Source organism: Miniopterus schreibersii, assembly GCF_964146895.1.
Source record: "Miniopterus schreibersii genome assembly, chromosome: 3".
NCBI lineage: Eukaryota > Metazoa > Chordata > Mammalia > Chiroptera > Miniopteridae > Miniopterus > Miniopterus schreibersii.
In genome coordinates, this window is record NC_138103.1 from 19907420 (window position 1) to 19925143 (window position 17724).

Consider the following 17724-nt stretch of genomic DNA (forward strand, 5'->3'; position numbering starts at 1 on the left):
CGTGTACCCACAGCATTGCTCCAAGTGCTCTTCATGAAGTAACTCATTAAACCCTTATGAAAGATAGGGACTACTGTCATTCCCATTTTACAGAAGAGGACACTGAAGCTCAGAGGGGTTAAGGACATCTCCCAGAAACACACAGCTGTAGATGGAGACAGGATTCAAAGCCAGGCAGTCTGCACACATTCTTCCTTGGAAAGCCTGCCCTGGGCTTCCAACGTGGGCGTTTCAAGCTGTGGTATAAACCGAGATGAGGGCAGGGAAGGTAAATCCCCCAGCATGCTGGAAAGAAAACAAATCAATTTCTATTCAAAGCAAGCATCAGACAAGAAAGCAAAATGGAATCTTTTTAAAAAAACAAACAAAACTTTTTAAAAATTCGATCAATAGAACAAGAGGGAAATTAAAGCTGTATCAAAAGCCCAGGCTGGGTATAGTGATTAAAGGAAACAGATTTTTTTTTCCTTTGGTATCAAACAAATTAATAGATTTTAACTATGGCAAATTGCACACACGCCATGACAGAAGAGAGTGATATTCTGCATTCTCCTAAACCTGTCTACCTCTGCATGTGCCACTCCCTCCTCCAGGAATGCCTTTCCTTCCTTCCCATTTAATAAGCTGGCTCACTCCCTGAGGACCCAACTCAGATACGGTCTGCTTTATGACATTTTCTCCAACTCTCTTCTCTGTGCTTCCAAAGACTCTGGTTTTACCCTCTCTGTTGCACTCATTATGCATCAGAGTGCAGGGATTACAAGCTTCAATGAGAGAGTTTCTGGAAGAGACTAGCATTTGAATCAGTAGACTAAGCAAAGAATATCACCTCGCCAATGTGGGTGGGCATCGTCCAATCCAAGGAGAACCACAAGGCGGGCAAGGGCACATTTGCTCTCTCTGCTTGAACCAAGATGTCCCTCTCTCCTGCCCTCAGACATTAGCACTCCTGGCTCTGAGCCTTCAGACTCCAACTGCAACTTGCACCCATGGATCCCCTGGTTCTCCAGCCTCAGGTTTGGACTGGAACTATACCACCAGCTTTCCTGACCTTCAGCTTGCAAACAGCAGACTGTGGGATTTCTCAGCCTTCAAAATCACATGAGCCATTCCCTCATAATAAATATCTTTTTATATATCTATATATACACATATTTTATTGGTTCAGTTGCTCTGATGAACCCTGGCAAGTACACCAGTAATCCAGAAAACTAGGGAAATCCCTCAATTAAAAAATACTGGCATTTAATTTTTCAATGTTTTAAATACTGTCTAGGTCACCAGTAACTTCTGCCTACTGATTGCAATCATATGTGTTTGCCTCTGAAACTAAATATTAAGGCCTTAGAGGTTCAACAGCAGTTAAGATCATGGGCCCATGTTACAGTCGTGACATTGCCACTTGTCAGCCTGAGAGACTTCAGTACATTACTTAACCTCTCTGTGCCTCAGTGTTCTCATCCTTCATAAATTTGGTGAAATGATAATACCATCCCCCTAGGGTTGTTGTGAGAAGTCCATTGGCTGATATGAAAACAGTGCTTAGAACACTGCTTTGCACAGGGTAAGGACATTAGTCGTTAGCGCCATCACCATCGTCGTCATCATCAGCTTTATATCCTCAGAACCAAGCACAATGCCTGGCACATAACTGTTGTGAATTAGATGTTTATTAAGATGAGTCATATTAATATTCCTATGATGGGCCAAAATTAAAATATTAAAGTACTCAAGCAGTTAGGAAACTTTTGATGTTGTTTTTCCCAAAGCTGTGAGAAGTGCCGCTGGATGACTGAGGGAGCGTGAGGTTCCCCACTGCCCTGCCCCCATTACCATAGGTGCTAGCAACCTAGGAAGAGCATCGAGGAAATTCTACTACAGGTTTTCATCTGAGGCTCAATTTCTCAGTAATGCACTGAAAAGGCTGCGTGTGATGGGAGACTCACAGAGTAGCACCTGCCCCCGTTGCTCTCAACCCCGTGACCTAAGAGCTGGGTTAAGGTCTTAAGGTCTCTGGAGATGTGGGTCTGTGTCATCTCCCCAAGCCAGAGATGCCTCCCCATCATCAATCATTGTCTTTATTGCTCTTACTCTTATTTCTTATTGGTGGGGGAATAAGACATAGAGATGCCTGGGGTTCCATAAGAAGGATCATGAAAGGGTTTTAGAAGTTGTAGACAAAGCCTTCATGAACGATGCATGCTGCCTATCTGAGCAAGCTTTCCAGCCCAGCCTTGGGTTCAACATGTGGCCCCAAATGCCCAAATTGTATAAAGAGAACCAATCGCTTTAATTCTGTCAAACCAGCGCCTTTGTCTTCATTTGCAGTGCAGCGGATACACTGGAGGACTGGGCGCTGGGAGCCGTGACAGAATTATAAGATCAGCCTTTCACGTCCTGCCCTCCTGTCTGCCCTGCCAGCACCTCCCTTCCCATTTCCAGCCCCCCGCCTGCTCCACCTGCCAGGAAAACCAGGCAGGGGAGGAATGATGACCGTGATTAGTCCCCAGGGCTTCTCCATTGGAAGGGGGCTATTTCTCAAGAGGCAGAATGTGTCCCCGGTGGTCAGGAAAGCCTACCCAACAGTGCAAGCCTCACTGGTTTGAGAGACACGGGGGAGGGGGGACATCCTGAGAGCTGACAAAGCTGTTGGCCTCAAGAGTCCTTGAGCATTCGGATAAACCCTGATTAAAGTCTCTCTCAAGGGGATGAGGGAGGACAGCCAGCAGCCTCCTTCCTGAAGTGGCTCCAAGCGAGTGCGCTTTTAGAGATGGAGGTGAGGAGTTTGACAGGTTTCCTTTTGAGGGATGGAGTGGGGGAATGAAGCCCTTTGCCGCGGTCTCCCAGCCCCGTATGAAGTCTCTGATTTGATCTGCACCGTCTCCTTGGGAGCAGCCATGTCCAATGTATCTGTGTCACTCACAACCAAAAACTCCTGAAAAATAGGCTAAGTGTAGGGCAACGAACCTGTGTTCAATCTACCAACTAAGTCACCAAACAGTGGCCCATTAAATGAATTGTCCCTGCAATTGTATTTATTTTTGCCAGGACCTTTTTCTTGTTGTTGTTTTAATCAGTGCCCAACTTTTTTAAATAAGGGAGGGTTTTTTAGGGAGGTGAAAATACTCTATATGATATTATAATAATGAAATATATGTCATTATACTTGTACCCAAGCCCATAGAATGTACAATAAATACCAAGAGTGAACCCTTAGGTAAACTATGGACTTCAGGTGAAGCGATGTTTCAATGCAGGTTCACCCTGTAAAAATTGTTCCACTCTGGTGAGTAATGTTGATAGTGAGGGAGGCTGTGTATGTGTTCGGGGATACGGGAAATCTCTGTGCCTTCCTCTCAATTTTGTTGTATACCTAAAACTGCCCCCAAGAAGTAAAAATTCTTTTTCAAAAAATTAGAGAGTTTTAACTATAACCTGAAGAATGACAAGGAGCTGGGAACCACCAGAAGCTGTCTCCTTAGCATATGAAAGTCCTACCTTTTCCATTTCATTAATAGACCTTTTCTGCCAGCCCCTACAGGATTTTGAGTTTGCCATTCCTCACTTAAAAGATGTGTGAATTTAACCAAATCTCTTACCCTCCTTTTTTCTCAATGGTTAAAGTGAGAGTGATGATACTTCAAAAATTAATGTGTGGTTTAGGTAGCAATACTAGTCATTATTGCTAATTCTTTATTATTGTCATTATTTTTTTATGACTGTCATGGCAGACAAATTCTTAGGGTGGCCCTGGTCATCCCTGCCTCCTGGTATTCACATCCTTGTGTGTTCCCCTCCCCTCCCTTAAGTGTAGAAATGCCCCACGACTTGCTTATAACCAATAGATATGGCCAAGGTGACCGGCTATCCATGAATATGTGACATAAGCTTGTAACACCTGTTCTGCTGGAGCCTTTCTCTCCTTTGTTGGCTTTGAGAAAGCAAGAGATGATGCTGAGAAGCTCCATGTCAACAGGAATGAGAGGCAGCCTCTATGAACTGAGGACAAGAACATGAAGTCTCACAGCAAGGAACTGAATTTTTCACAACAACCAAGTGAGCTTGGAAACAGATCCTTCCCCAGTTGAACATCAGATGAAATCACAGCCCCAGCCGACGCCTTGATTGAAGTCTTCTAGAGAACCTATCTGTGTCATGTCTAAGCTCCTGACCCAGAGAAACTGTGAGATAACAAATATGAATTGTTTTAAGCTGCCAAGTTTATTGTAATATTGCTATGGAGCAAAAGATAACTAGCACATTAAATATTAATGTACCAAGTGTTAATACACTAAGTATTAAGTGATATTCCATTAAGTATTAATGTATTAAGTATTAACGTACATAAACTAACAGGGAGAATATAGAAGAGACTGTCTCAATAAGAAGGAAGGGAAATAAAATGACTTGTAGTAGATTTCTAATAATTCCAGGAGAGCAATCAGTCACACAGGCAAGCACTGCAAAATGCTTCATTTCTCCAGTTTCCAAGGACGGTTTGCCCCCTTTCTGATTCCCCCCAAACAAACACTGCATTTGACTGTCAATGAGAAGTTTCATGCAAATGAGACATCCCACTGGAAAAGATGGATGGTCCCAGAGTTGGAGAGCAAAGAAGAAATCTGATTCAGTGGATCTTCGCCAAGGCACTTATGAAACCAATATTTCAGGCCCTAACTTATAATAAAACGCCCAGCTAAGACTTGATAAAGTGCATCGCTGGAGAAAGGAAAGAGAGGGAGAGACAGTCCCCATCTCAAAGCCGCTGTACTTCCACATTCAAAGCTGTAAGTACAGAGATTAATAGCTCCTCACAGCAATAAATACATTTTTTTCTCTTTGATGTGTCCTGGGGGACAGGAATGTGGTTATAATTGGATGTGTTGCAATATTTCTTTTCATTTACAATTACAGTACCTAGAAAATTAAAAGGAATTTCATAGGTTAGAGTGCAGTGGTGACTGAAAATGGACTCTTTAGGACAAGGCTTGCACTGGGAGATGGCGAGGGCCACCCTTCCTTTGACTGACATTCAAGGTCACATTTCTTCAGCTTCTCTGTGTTTTGCCCATTTCAGGTTGTGACATAATTATCCGAGCTCAGGAATCAAGAGGGGAAAAAACCTTCTAATTTCTCCTGCCTTATCTCTGCCACTTTCCTTCTCAGTTAAGTAAATGGGCATTCCTCAGACCTCCGTGTTTACTTGTTTCCATGACATCCTCTCTGCGAATGCATTTCCTAATGAGGGAGGATGTTAAAGGAAGTGACACATGTAAAATACAACGCACTTAGGTGATTAATAATAAATGGGGGGCTTCCTTCACTCCTTCATATCACCCCCCTCCTTCTAACCCTGGCCTCACTCAAGTTCTTGCTGAAATGCTTCAGGATTGCTCCCTGACTCCAATCCAGCAGCTCTCAAAGTGTGAAGTGTGGTCCCCGGACCACCAGCAGCATCAGCACACCTGAGAACAAGTTAGAAATGCAAAATCTCAAGCCCTAGTCCAGACCTGCTGAATCTGAACTAGCAATCGGAGTCTTAATGAGCCATCCAGAGGGTTCTGAGGCCGCCTCAAGGGTGACAGATAACGACTACCCTAATCTCTTTTAGTGCCTGATGGATCATCCACATCAATTCCCTTCCCGACAAATGCTAGATTTACTGAAATTGTTTTTGAAAAAACAGAAGGCCAGTTGTCAGAACTTAGAAATCTATTTGAGAAATTTCTCTTGCTGCGTATGGACTATGAGAGGTTTTAGTTTGAATATTAAATATAGCCTATTGATGAACTACTCTCTAGCTCCACTCTGTGGATCTTTTATGCCTGTGCATACCTGCATTCAGAGGCGTGCTGCTAAGTGTTTAACAACGGGCTCTCTGGGAATAAGATGCCCTGGTGTGTAGCATTTGCCAATAACTATGGTGTAAACACTCCCACCGTGGCCTATGTCAGGCTACCAATATGACATCACCACCTGCAGAGATGGGAAAGGACACATGCAGTTGGCTCCTGCAAGCCCTCCCCTCACTGCCTGCTTTCCAACTAGAACCAACATTTCCCATTTTGGTAGAGAGCATGTCTTCAGCTTCTTTGGCATTGCCCCCCAAGGGCTCTGTCTGCGGAGGAGGGAGTGTTTAAGCCTCAATATTTAGGGAAGCGGGACATTTGACTCTCTCCCCAACAGTTCTGTCCCTTGTGTTCATGCCAGCCAGCCCCATGGGAGGACTTGCTGTGACTGGATGGAGACAGCTTAAGACAGTCAGTGGGGGACATTTGACTAGTCGGCAGGGTTCTGTGATAAAGGTAGGAGCCAGCCAGAACCTTCCTCTTTCTCCTCTGTGCCCATGCAGGGCGGGCCCCCTTCCTAGTTCTGTATCTCTTTCCCTGTCATGAGGCAAAAAAACAAAGCAGCAATGTCTGGTGGAGTCTGTGGCCCCAGAGCGGCTCACACACTAGCCGTTATGAATTCTAGGGAGTGCAATGCAGGAAGCCTTCTTGGGCTTCCACACCTGGGCACATATACAAGAGAAGTCCACTTCTGTGGGGACAGAGGAAAGAATGCGCCAGGCACTGTGCCCCCCATTAAAGCAGCCTGCACTTCACTTCCCTCTTGACCACTGTCTTTTGGGTGGGGTGGGGGGTGGGGCAACCTTAGCCACAAACCCTGAAGCCCTAAGCCCTAGCTCATTGCTTGGAAAAGAGCAGGTACTTAGTTCTTTATGGCATAAGAAGATCCTAGATTTGGTGTCAGACTACTGAGTTTATATCTCACTCTCCTGCACAACCACTCAGCCACTCTGAGTCTCAGTGTACTCATCTATAAAATGGTAATAATAGTAAGAGCTACCTTGCAGAAGGATTCGAGTTGAATGAGATGATATACAGAAGGCAGCTAGATTGGTGCCTGGTAGGTAGTGGGTGCTCAATAAACGAGACACTTTATAAGACTTGTTTCATGGCGTCTTGAGCCAAAAGGCTCAAGTTCAGCCCAGTGTCTCAAGATGAGCCCTTTAACAGCGCCTCAGCCCTAGACAGCCTGTATGTCTGCCCTGCCGACGCCCTTCCCCGGACAGCAGGCCCCGTAGGGGAAGGTGGGCCCGCAGCGGTCAGCCCAGTCCTATGTGGTAGCTGCAGTACAGATCCCTCCACCCCAAGCCCAGCCCATGCAGGCCAAGTTTTCCTCTACACAAAGTAATCTGCAGCCAGAGGGACATTCTCTATACTACCTAGCAGGCCTCCTTCAGGGAAGTAGGGCCAGGTCCAAGTTCTCTGCCTTCCTGTTTAAGTTAAGGCCCTACAAATCAAGGCATGTGGCTGAGCATTTGTTTCAGTGTACCTGACATTTAAAGACATCTTTATATAAGGATGTCTTTAGATAAGAATGGGCATGCAAGGGGCATAGAAGGAACCTCAAGAGTGGTAAAAATTGATTCTGGTGCTTCTCACTAAACATGCACAGGAATCCCTTGGGGATAATGATAAAATGCAGATTCTGATGCAAAAAGTCTGGGCAGGGCCTGACATTCTGCATTTCTATCAACTCCCAGGTAAGGCCAATGCTGCAGGTCCATGGGCCCTACTTTTAATAGTCAAGGGTTGGACAGTAATGAGGCCGCAGGCTGGGAGGTTGAGGAAACCCTGGCCTGCAGGACGTAAAGCCCCAATCAACTGACTTTAAAAACAAATGAGGTTCTCTAACACTTCACTGCAAGGGAAGCTTTTAGAAAATGAGAAAAGTTTGGCCCCTGACTATATAAGAACTTCAGGAAGATAAAGTTAAGCTTATTTGTGTTTTTATCTTTCTATCTTTAAAATTTATTGCTGGGTTGCAAATGCCATCCTTTTTTTTTTATGACTCCATGCTTTTGTTACCATGACATAATCCAGTCATAAATTATAGTTATTGTGATTTTGAATTTAATTTAGAATCTTCTTTTATGTTATAATCCTGCTTAGAGGGATATGCAAAATCCATATATCATGCTTTTGGGTTTTATTGGTTAGGGTTTTAAATACATTTGTTCATTTGACTACTCACTGATTGCGTTCTTAAATATAATCTATTGTAATACTGTTTTTCTCTGCCACACACAAAATATTTTAAGGCCATAAAATTTGGTGATAAATAACTCCTGCTAGAAACCAATGCATCAGCGATTCTTTTGAAGAATTTCTCCAAACTGACTCTTCAAAGATGAAATTATGTGGTCGTGTCTCTGTGATATCCAAAACATCTGGAGCAAAACTGTTTTGTCTACCCTGAGTCGGGTCTTGGGAGAGTTGCATATTTGAAGACAGAGAGGGAAAAGCACCCTGGCAAATGACTAACTTTCACTCCACAGCCTGCCCACAAGTAAAGATGGGGACCACATCAACGGACAAAGCAGGAGTTCAAGCATCCGAAGAGAAATAAGAAGCCAGCAAAAGCCACGAGGCACCCAAACATCCCGAGGAAATCACAGCCCACTTCAGTGTAATTAGTGGCAGCCTCCCGTGGAACCCAGGCCAGAGCTGGAAATAGAGGCTAAAATACCGCCAGGCCTGTTCTACATGGGAGGTGATGACTCTGTCGAGTTTAAAGTAGAACTTGGCTAATTCTGCTGCAATGTGACCCAAATTTGAAAAGTGGAACTGATTATTTCCGAAAGCAGGACTCCACTGTGTGGAACCCCAGATCTCTCAGGCGATTATTGCCACAATCATGCTGCATAACCAATATTCCTCCCCCGCCCCCAAAAATCTCCTTGGCTTACAAAACAAGCATTTATTCTGTGTTCATGAGCCTGTTCACTGGATGTTTGCTGCTCTAGGCTCAGTCAGCGGGTGCTTTGGTGCCAAGCTCTAAGTTCCCTCTGTTTAGGTTTGCTGCAGGGCCCTAAACTGAAGCAGCAGTGGCTTCATGGTCACTAGAAGGCAAGAGGACAAGTCCTGTTATCCAAGTGCATTGTAAGCCTCTACCTCTGTGACATTCCACTGGCGAAAGCAAATGATACAGCTGAACCCAGAGTCAGAAAATGGGGTGAAAGATTAAAGAATTGGGACCACTAATGTAATCTACCACACTGGATACATCAGTGTTCCTCAATCTTATTTTCATCGTCACCCCCCACCATCACCCTTTTTAGACTTTTTTTTAATCTCCCCTCCCTCTATGAAGTGCTATTATCACAGATTTCCTGAATAAAAGTTTTTGTACCTGTGCCTTATATGTAAAAAGCATAAGATTTATTTACACACACCCCCAAAACCAGGATCTGTCCCCTCGCAGGCAATAGTGACCCTGTTGAGAAGTAAAGCAAAGTCCCCTCGTCCATTTCCTCCGACTTGCTGCCTGAGCTCACCTCCCCTGCTCTGTGGAAAGAAGAAACCTGCCACACACTTTTACTCCCAGTTTGTTGTACACAAGTGCCCCTGTGACCCTGTTCTCACGTTGACAGGCACCATTTTTGTTTAAAGAAATCATCTTATTTTATGCACAAAAGCCTCTCAAAGGCAGCAGGGGTTTACCCAAGTTTGCACAACCTCTCGAACAGCCAGGACCCCAGAGCACGGATCCCGGCTGCAGCTGGAAGGGTCGCCTTCTGTTAGGGTAAAGACAGTTTGCAGCTAACTTCAGAGCATGCTACAAATGCCTGTTATTGATATTACTAGCTTACTACTAGAGTCTGCTTCCCCCTTAATAAAAACACTGCCATCTTTTCATATTAGTGACAATAGTGATTAATGTGCCTATAAGCACATCACAGAGACAGCGGAAAATGTCTCTGCATCAGCTAGGAAATGCATTCAGCAGCTAGTGACAAATCCCTAAAAGATAACAGAGGCTTAAATAAATTTGGGGGTTATTTTTGCACACCTAAAAGAAGCCCAGAGGTATACATCATGAAATTAAGCTTCTGCTTTCTTTCTACACAGTTGTCCTTAGCATAAGACTTCCATCCTCAATGTTGCCTCATGGTCAAAAAGTGACTGCTAGAGCTCCAGATGTCACATCCATGTACCCAGGCAGAAAAAAATGAGGAAAGGTGGAAGGGCAAAAGGTGTCATTTCAGCTGATTCCATTGAGCTCATTTATTTTAGGTGCTATTGATGTTACTTCTGTGCACCATCTACAGTTATCTCATGTGCCATGGGAGGTACATGTTACACACTTCGGCCACAAGTACATGGGTGCACAATTGTCACTCCTGAGTCTGTCTGCTCTGAAACACTTCTCTTCCCCTTATTGCAGTGTCTCCCACCCTCCTCAAGGTCACCCCACATAGTGTGCAGTCACAGTACTGTGGCATTCTTTATTGAAGACCTGGGTCACGTGCACAAGGAAACTTTGATATAGGAAGGAAAAGTTTCAAGCCCTCACTGCTAGGGCTTTTCTTTGAGTTGTAAAAAACAAAACAAAAACAAAAACAAAAACAACACGTAAACACACGAATCCTTCACAAGTAGCAAATTCTTCAGGTGGCATCCTCCCTGCTCTGATCTGGCTTACCCTAATTCAGGTCTGCAATTCTCCCCCAAAATTTTTTCTTCAGATCTCTCTGTTCAACCTTTCTGGGAAAGCGGGAAGAGAGAGAGCCACTCTTTTCTTAAAAAGAAAGAACACCCTCCATGGACATACTTCCCTCTCCCCAATTTGCAATGCTCTAAGGCTGAGTCAGTTTGCAACTATGGAAGAGTCTGCTAGTTGTCTTACAATTTTCACTTCCCTCCCTCTCTACTGAAAGAACTTCAGAACGAGTATTTCTTGGCCTTTCTTACCACCAGGGCTAGTCAATATTATACAAGAATAAGTTAAGTGGAGTTTGCAGGGAGGCTTCTTAAAGAAGGCTGATTTACCCAGAAGATGTAGCTTTTTCCCTTCCTCTTTGCTTTTTACCTCCTGCCTGGGAAAGTTAATGTGATTGCAGGAGTTCCAACAGCCATTCTGAACCGTGAGGCACTTTGCCTATGACAGCTTACATTTTAGTGGTGCAAAAAAAATATCTAAGGAATGTAGGTCCTTGATGACCATGAAGCCACACTACCTACACCTGAACAAGAAAAATAAGCACCTCTCTTTGTTAAGCCATTGTTATTTTGGTTTTCTTTTATACGCATCTGCTGAACCTTATCCTAACTGATACAGCAATCTCTAACTTAAAGATTTCATTCTGAATGTGAGTTCACTAGCTCAGGGCTTCTCAGACCTTAGCATGCATCAGTCCCTGGTTGACTTGTTGAAACACAAATTGCTGGGCCCCATCCCTGGAGTTCCTGATTTGGTCACTCTGAGGTAAGCCTGAAGATTTGTACTTCTAACAAGCCCCAGGTAAGGCTGATGCTGATGATCTGGGAACCACACTTTGAGAAACATTAAATTGGCTTATTCCTAATTTATTTGCATAATTTTCTCTTCTTAAAGACTGTGAAGAAACAAGCCACTGGGAACTCAGTCATTCTTGTCCTTCCCTTTCTGGCTTTTTGGCCCAAGAATTCCTTTCCCAGACATAACAAACTGTACCTTTTGCCTGAGTTTTTTCTTTTTGGCAGCCTGCCCCTCCAAGTCTACCATTATAGGAGCGCTTGCTAACTTGCTAACTCTGCCTCGGTCCTGGCAGAGATCCATGCAATTAATGTAAACCCACAATTTGCAAGCACTTTATATTATACATTTTCTATTTTCCTTTGGTCTTTAATGCCAGAGTGTTCATAAAAAATAGCTCAAAGTAGTGTTGCAAAAAAAAAAAAGAAGAATTTTTATGTTTATGGCTTTTGCTTTTGCTGTTTTCTTTTGCATTCAAACATAGTTGTATGTATTTTTCCCACTAACATAGTATTTTGGTTCATAGAGCAGGTCATTTCACCCATAGCCAAACATGAATTTTTTTCTTCAGAGCTCTTTCCAGTGGGCCATATTTCTGTTCTAGATAATTCAAGCCAATAGTAATACATCACTCAACAATGTTGTTTTTTTTACCACCCAGTATCCATTCTTCTGTATTTTGATGATAACATTCTGGTTTCTACTTAAAAATCACCTCCCCGCACTCTCAGCCCTTCCCCTCACAGTGGAACATGTGGCCCAATCAGAGCCCCCGTTCACCTTGCTTTGGGCTAAATTGCGCCCCCTTCTCATCTTCGTATGTTAGAGTCCTTAGAACCTCAGAATGTGACTGTATTTGGAGATAAGGTCTTTTATGAAGTAATTCGTCTAAAATGAAGTCATTAGTGTGGGCCCTAGTCCAATGTGACCGGTGTTCTTATAAGAAGAGGGAAGTTGGACACAGACATAAAGAAGGAACCCGTATGTGAAGACACAAGGAGAATTCAGCCACCTACGCGCCAAGGAGAGGGGCCTCAGAAGAAACCTACTGACACCTCAATCTCATACTCTCAGCCCCCAGCATCATAAGACAATAAAAGACTGTGGTTTTGTTACGGCAGCCCAAGAAAACTAATACACCCCTGGCCCTGGGATTGGCAAACTTTTTTCTTTTAAGGTCCAGACAATAAATATTTTAGATCCTGTGGGCCACACAGGCTCTGTGATGACTACTCAGCTGTGCCCTTGTAGCATTAATGCAGCCATAGGCAACGCTCAAAAATGAATGGGTGTGACTGTGTTCCAGTGAAACTTTATTAACATAAAATAAGCAGGTTGTCCTCGGACTGTGATTTGCTGTCTCCTGCCCTAGATGATTAGTTCAGGGTAGGTATGTGACTGAGGCCTGGCCAATCAGCATGACGCTCTTCCTCTAGCCAGAATGTCTCAGTGTCCAAGGAGAGTGACTCTCACAAATTGCTCCCCACTAAAGGGACAAGACACTCTCTTTTTCAGTCATGAGGATGTGCCCATGCAGCTGTTGTTGTCAGAATAAAACCCAAAGTCCTTTGTAGGACTCCAAGGCATCCTGAACTTCAGGCATACCTGCCATCTTTCATCTCTTTTTACCGGACACCAAAAATCAGTAGGTGCATGTAAATGCCTAACGAACAAATAAGCAGCAATCAACAATTTAATCTTTAAAAATGAGTGGTCTAAAACTTAGCTGCTTGCTTGGACCAAGTCAACTAAGAAACAGTTGGGTAACTGGAACCAAGGTTCAGCTGCCTGCGGCATGAAAACCGAACTCGTGAGACAAACGCTGGTGGAAAAGGAAAGTGGTTTTATCCACGTGCCAGTCATCTGGGGAGATGGGGGACTCTTGTCACAAAGCCCATCTCCACATCTCAGTGCCGGCAGAGGTTTCTATAAGGAGGGAGAGGCAAAGCAGAACAAAGGAGTCAAGGGGAAAGGTTCAGCAGTCCGCTACGTGCAGGCCCACACAGTCCGTTCCGACAAGGACCTAGAAACTGGTCAAGCGATGTCGGGTGTGCAGCATGCTGGTCTTCGTCATCCTGGCTCCACTTTTGAAGGTCAGCAAATCTCCAGGAACTGGGATGGCTGAAGGTCAGGATCTGTATCTTCCCGAGTTAGTTCCTAGGATTCTTATATAAACAGGCTGTTGATCTACAAGCTACCTATTAGTCAGAGTCAGCATTTACAGAAACAATGTCAAATGAATGGCAGGGTGGGTTACAGTGTTCCACTGTTGCAATTGCACTGTTTGAAAATAACCGAAAGTCATATATCATGCTGCATTTACCTGGCACCGAGGTAACAGGAGCTTTAAAAGGATAACAAGGCCCTGGGGGAATGCAAGAGGGAAGCCATTTATCCAGACTCTCTGAGACTGCCCAGAAACAAAGCAACTTTAAAAGCAAGCCTGATCAGTAATAAAGGACATTCGGGGCTGGCTGAAGTTTTTTCCTCCAACTAAATTATGAGATTTTTTTAAATTTATCTTTATTGTTGAAAGTAATACAGATGCCTCCCTTTTCCCCCCAGTAACCCCCCTCCACCCGTTACCCACCCACCCCCGCCCCAGGCCTTCACCACACTATTGTCTGTGTCCAGGGGTTATGCATATATGCATATAAATTCTTTGGTTAATCTCTTCCCGCCCCACCCCCCTTTATATCATCAACAAGAGACTACAACCTAGCTTCCCAGTGTGTATTGGAAGAAAATATTGAAGTTTAAAAAAAAAAGAAAATCAGGATTTTTTTTCAGATCGACATTTATTTCCGTGTAGTAATTATTAACAAAATCAGATGCAAGCTGGCTTGGGTCAAACAGGTCTTGATGCTGATGTTAGAGCAGGCCAAGATATGCCATAGTAATAAGTAATACCAAAATCTCAGGGGCTTTATACAAGTTTATTCTTGCTCCGCCCTCCACGTTGTCGCTGCTTCCGTTTGTGGCACTTCCACTTCGACAGATGCTTCACTCTAAAGGGAGCAAGAGTGTGGAGTGTGTCACACTGGCTCTTAAGTGCTTTCACCCAGGAGTAACAGATGACACTTTTACTCCCACCAAGTCCATTGGCCAGGACTAGTCACACGGTTTTATCCACCGCAGGAGGCTGGGAAATGTAGTCTTTTAGGTGTCAAGGAAGAGGCCTGGAGATGGGGAATAGTGACTGTCACATAGTGTGATACCTTCCAGGGGGAAAATAGGGGGAAACAGATTTCCTGCAAGCAAATGAGGAGGCAGCAGAGAGGAATAAAAGATGCGCATTAAGTGAAAGAGAGGAGACTGAATTCAGTTCAGTTCTTCAAAATGTACCTGTGCGTCAATGCATGCCCATGACACTGCTCACTGACCCGTCTTCTAAGGGGAAAAGCATGTTATTATGAAGCTAAATTGACAATGTGGTCCTTCATTATTGCTAAGCTGACAATATTGAATGGCTTTCCTACATTTTTTTTAGTTTTAAAACGGAATTACTTTTGTGAATTGATGGTGACCATAATTAGGAATTGCTTATTTAATGCCTTCATTTGACAAAGTAAAAAACTGGCAGCCACCCGTAACTTTCCCCATTTTTTTTAAAGTTACTGTGTCCATCTATAAAAAAATGAATTCTGGGAGCTGTTGATCTAGTTAATGGTTGCACCTAGATCTTGCTGTGTAAGTATGTGTACTTTTGAGCACCCACCTTGTACTGTTTAGCATGTTCCGTCAGTCTTCCCTGACAGCCACAGGGAGGAAGGTATTATTATCCCGAATTTACTGTAAGGTCAGGGAGACGCAGAAGAAACTGCTCCTGGTTATCATTTCTCAGTTGTTCTACCTTTCGGCCTATAGTAAACCCCTCATCCCACATTACCCCGTGGCTCTGCTTCTCGGGTTGAACCCTGGCTGACACACGCAGGGATCGTCACCTCAGGGCCTGATTCCAGGGACTCTGACTTGAGACAAAGTCCTTCATAAATGATGGGCTGGCCCCGGCCAGGTAGCGCAGTTGTTTAGAGCGTTATCCTGATACACCAAGGCTGTGGGCTCAATACCGTGTCAGGGCAAATACAAGACTCCACCAGTGAGTGCAGAAATAAGTGGGACAACAAATCGACCCCGCCCCCCCAAATCAATAAATAAAATTTTTAAAAATAAATAAATGATGGGCTATGTGATTTACCAAGACCACAGGGTAAATTAAGGCAATGCTGCATCTCAGTCCAGATCTGCACGACTGAAGTCCATGTTCTGTCCCCAGAGCACGCTGCCACTTTAGATACTGAGCTAGCCCAAAGCAGTGACTTAAGAGGAACTTCTGGGTCACACTCACCTGGGGCACATTGGCAGAAATTCCTCCAGATGTATAAGAATGATATTTAATACCTAAGGCCATTAATTAGGCCCCCCTGCCTGCACACTGGCCACAAGAAAGAGTCACCATTGCAGAGAATCGCAGAGCAGCGCATCTGAGAGCAGAAACTGCCTAGTTCTCAGCACAGGTGCTCTTGTCGAATAGCGATGGCTGGTCTGAAGTCAAAATAGAGTCTCTCTCTGGCTCTTCCTACACCAGCAGGTGTTTCTCACTCCCAGCGCCCAAAATGTATGTGCCTTGTAAGGCTGTAAAAATAGACACCTCTCACATTTCTCTATAGGAACACTCAGAAACAAACAACATTTGGAAAGCAGCATACATCTTATATGAAGCTGTTCCACTTTTACAAGGCACTTGCTAAGTCTGGTGTGTGAGCATAGATATTTGTATATTCATAAATATATGGTGCTGATGCACTTAAAATTCACTGTTCCTGAGAAAGGCAGGAAGGGGCCGGGCAACTGTGAATAAGCATTGCTTTTTCTGAGGGCTCTTCACTCAACAGATTTGAAAATATCCAAATTGCTTTATGTTGTTAATACCCTAAATGCGATGAATTAAGATTAAATATCAAACTCTAGGTAGGCCATTGGGGGAAACGTCAAATAAAATTTAATTTTTTTAATTTAATGAACTATTACTACCTAATGAGGTGATTTTATACTAAGTATTTTTTTCTATATAAATTTCTGACTACCCCTCTTATATTGAGAATTTCTTCTCAGTAGATGAAAATAAGTTCTACAGATCATAAGTTATTTTATTTTATTTTTTTAAAATATATCTTTATTGATTTTAGAGACAGGAAAGGAGAGGGAGAGAGAGAGATAGAAACATCAATGATGAGAGAGGCACTGATCGAGCCCGCAACCCGGGCATGTGCCTTGTCCGGGCATCGAACCCCGATCGCCTAGATCCTAGGTCGATGCTCAACCGCTGAGCCACGCCCAGCCGGGCAGCTCATAAGTTATTTTAAAACTACTTTTATTCTGGGACTTCAAAAACCACACAGGATATATTTTCTTTTGAGTGCTCTGTAACTTGGGACTCATAATCCATTGTCACAAAATATCACATATCTTACTGCTCATAGGCCATACTTTGGTAAAATAGTTAACTAAATGATGCAACGATCTGCTTTCTTAAAATTATTATTCATATTGGAGGCCTATAAAAAAGGAACTAAAGCATAAGGAAAGAGAATTCCTTATCTTAAAGATCAGAGAAAAAGCATAAATTAAGTGATTTTCTAAAAGAAATGGACAGAATTTTTGAAACTACTTTTTGGTATAAATAGTAAGTAATATTATATCTATCTATCTGTAGATGAAGGAAGGAAGGAAGGAAGGAAGGAAGGAAGGAAGGAAGGAAGGAAGGAAGGAAGGAAGGAAGGAAGGAAGGAAGGGAGGGAGGGAGGGAGGGAGAGAGGCAGGGAGGGAGGGAGGAAGGAAAGAATAATCTATGAAACAAAAGTAGGGAGTGAGAAGAGATGAAGACAAGAAAAAAAAAGCAAATGAAATTTTTTTTAAAGCATTTAAATTCTAAGAGAAGAATTAAAATCCACATTGGAGGTAGTTTAAAGGAGAAAGGACACTGTAGGAAACTGTCATAGAGAACAAGCTTTAAAAACCCTCCAAAATATCTGAGGAGGAAAAAAAAGCAATGAAAGAAATTTTTTGAAAGATACAAGTACAAAAGCATTGTGATCATGAAAAAATCATCAGATATAAGACCAAACATGTTTGTTGTGACAATAAATATAAATGAGCGGCATCCCATTGTTTTTGGAGGGCAGGTTTACCAACACACTACTTTTATTCTGGGACTTCAAAGAACACTCCACTCCTCAACATTTCTTCACTCCACTCCTCAACATTTCCCAGTTTTATGAATAAAATTTCTCCTTTTAAATCCTGGTTATTATCATTAAAGAACTTAGTTTACTGTGATGGTTAATTTTATGTGTCAGCTTCTGTAGGCCCTGGGGTACCCTGATGATTGCTCATTGGGGTGGAAGTCTCTACAAGGGT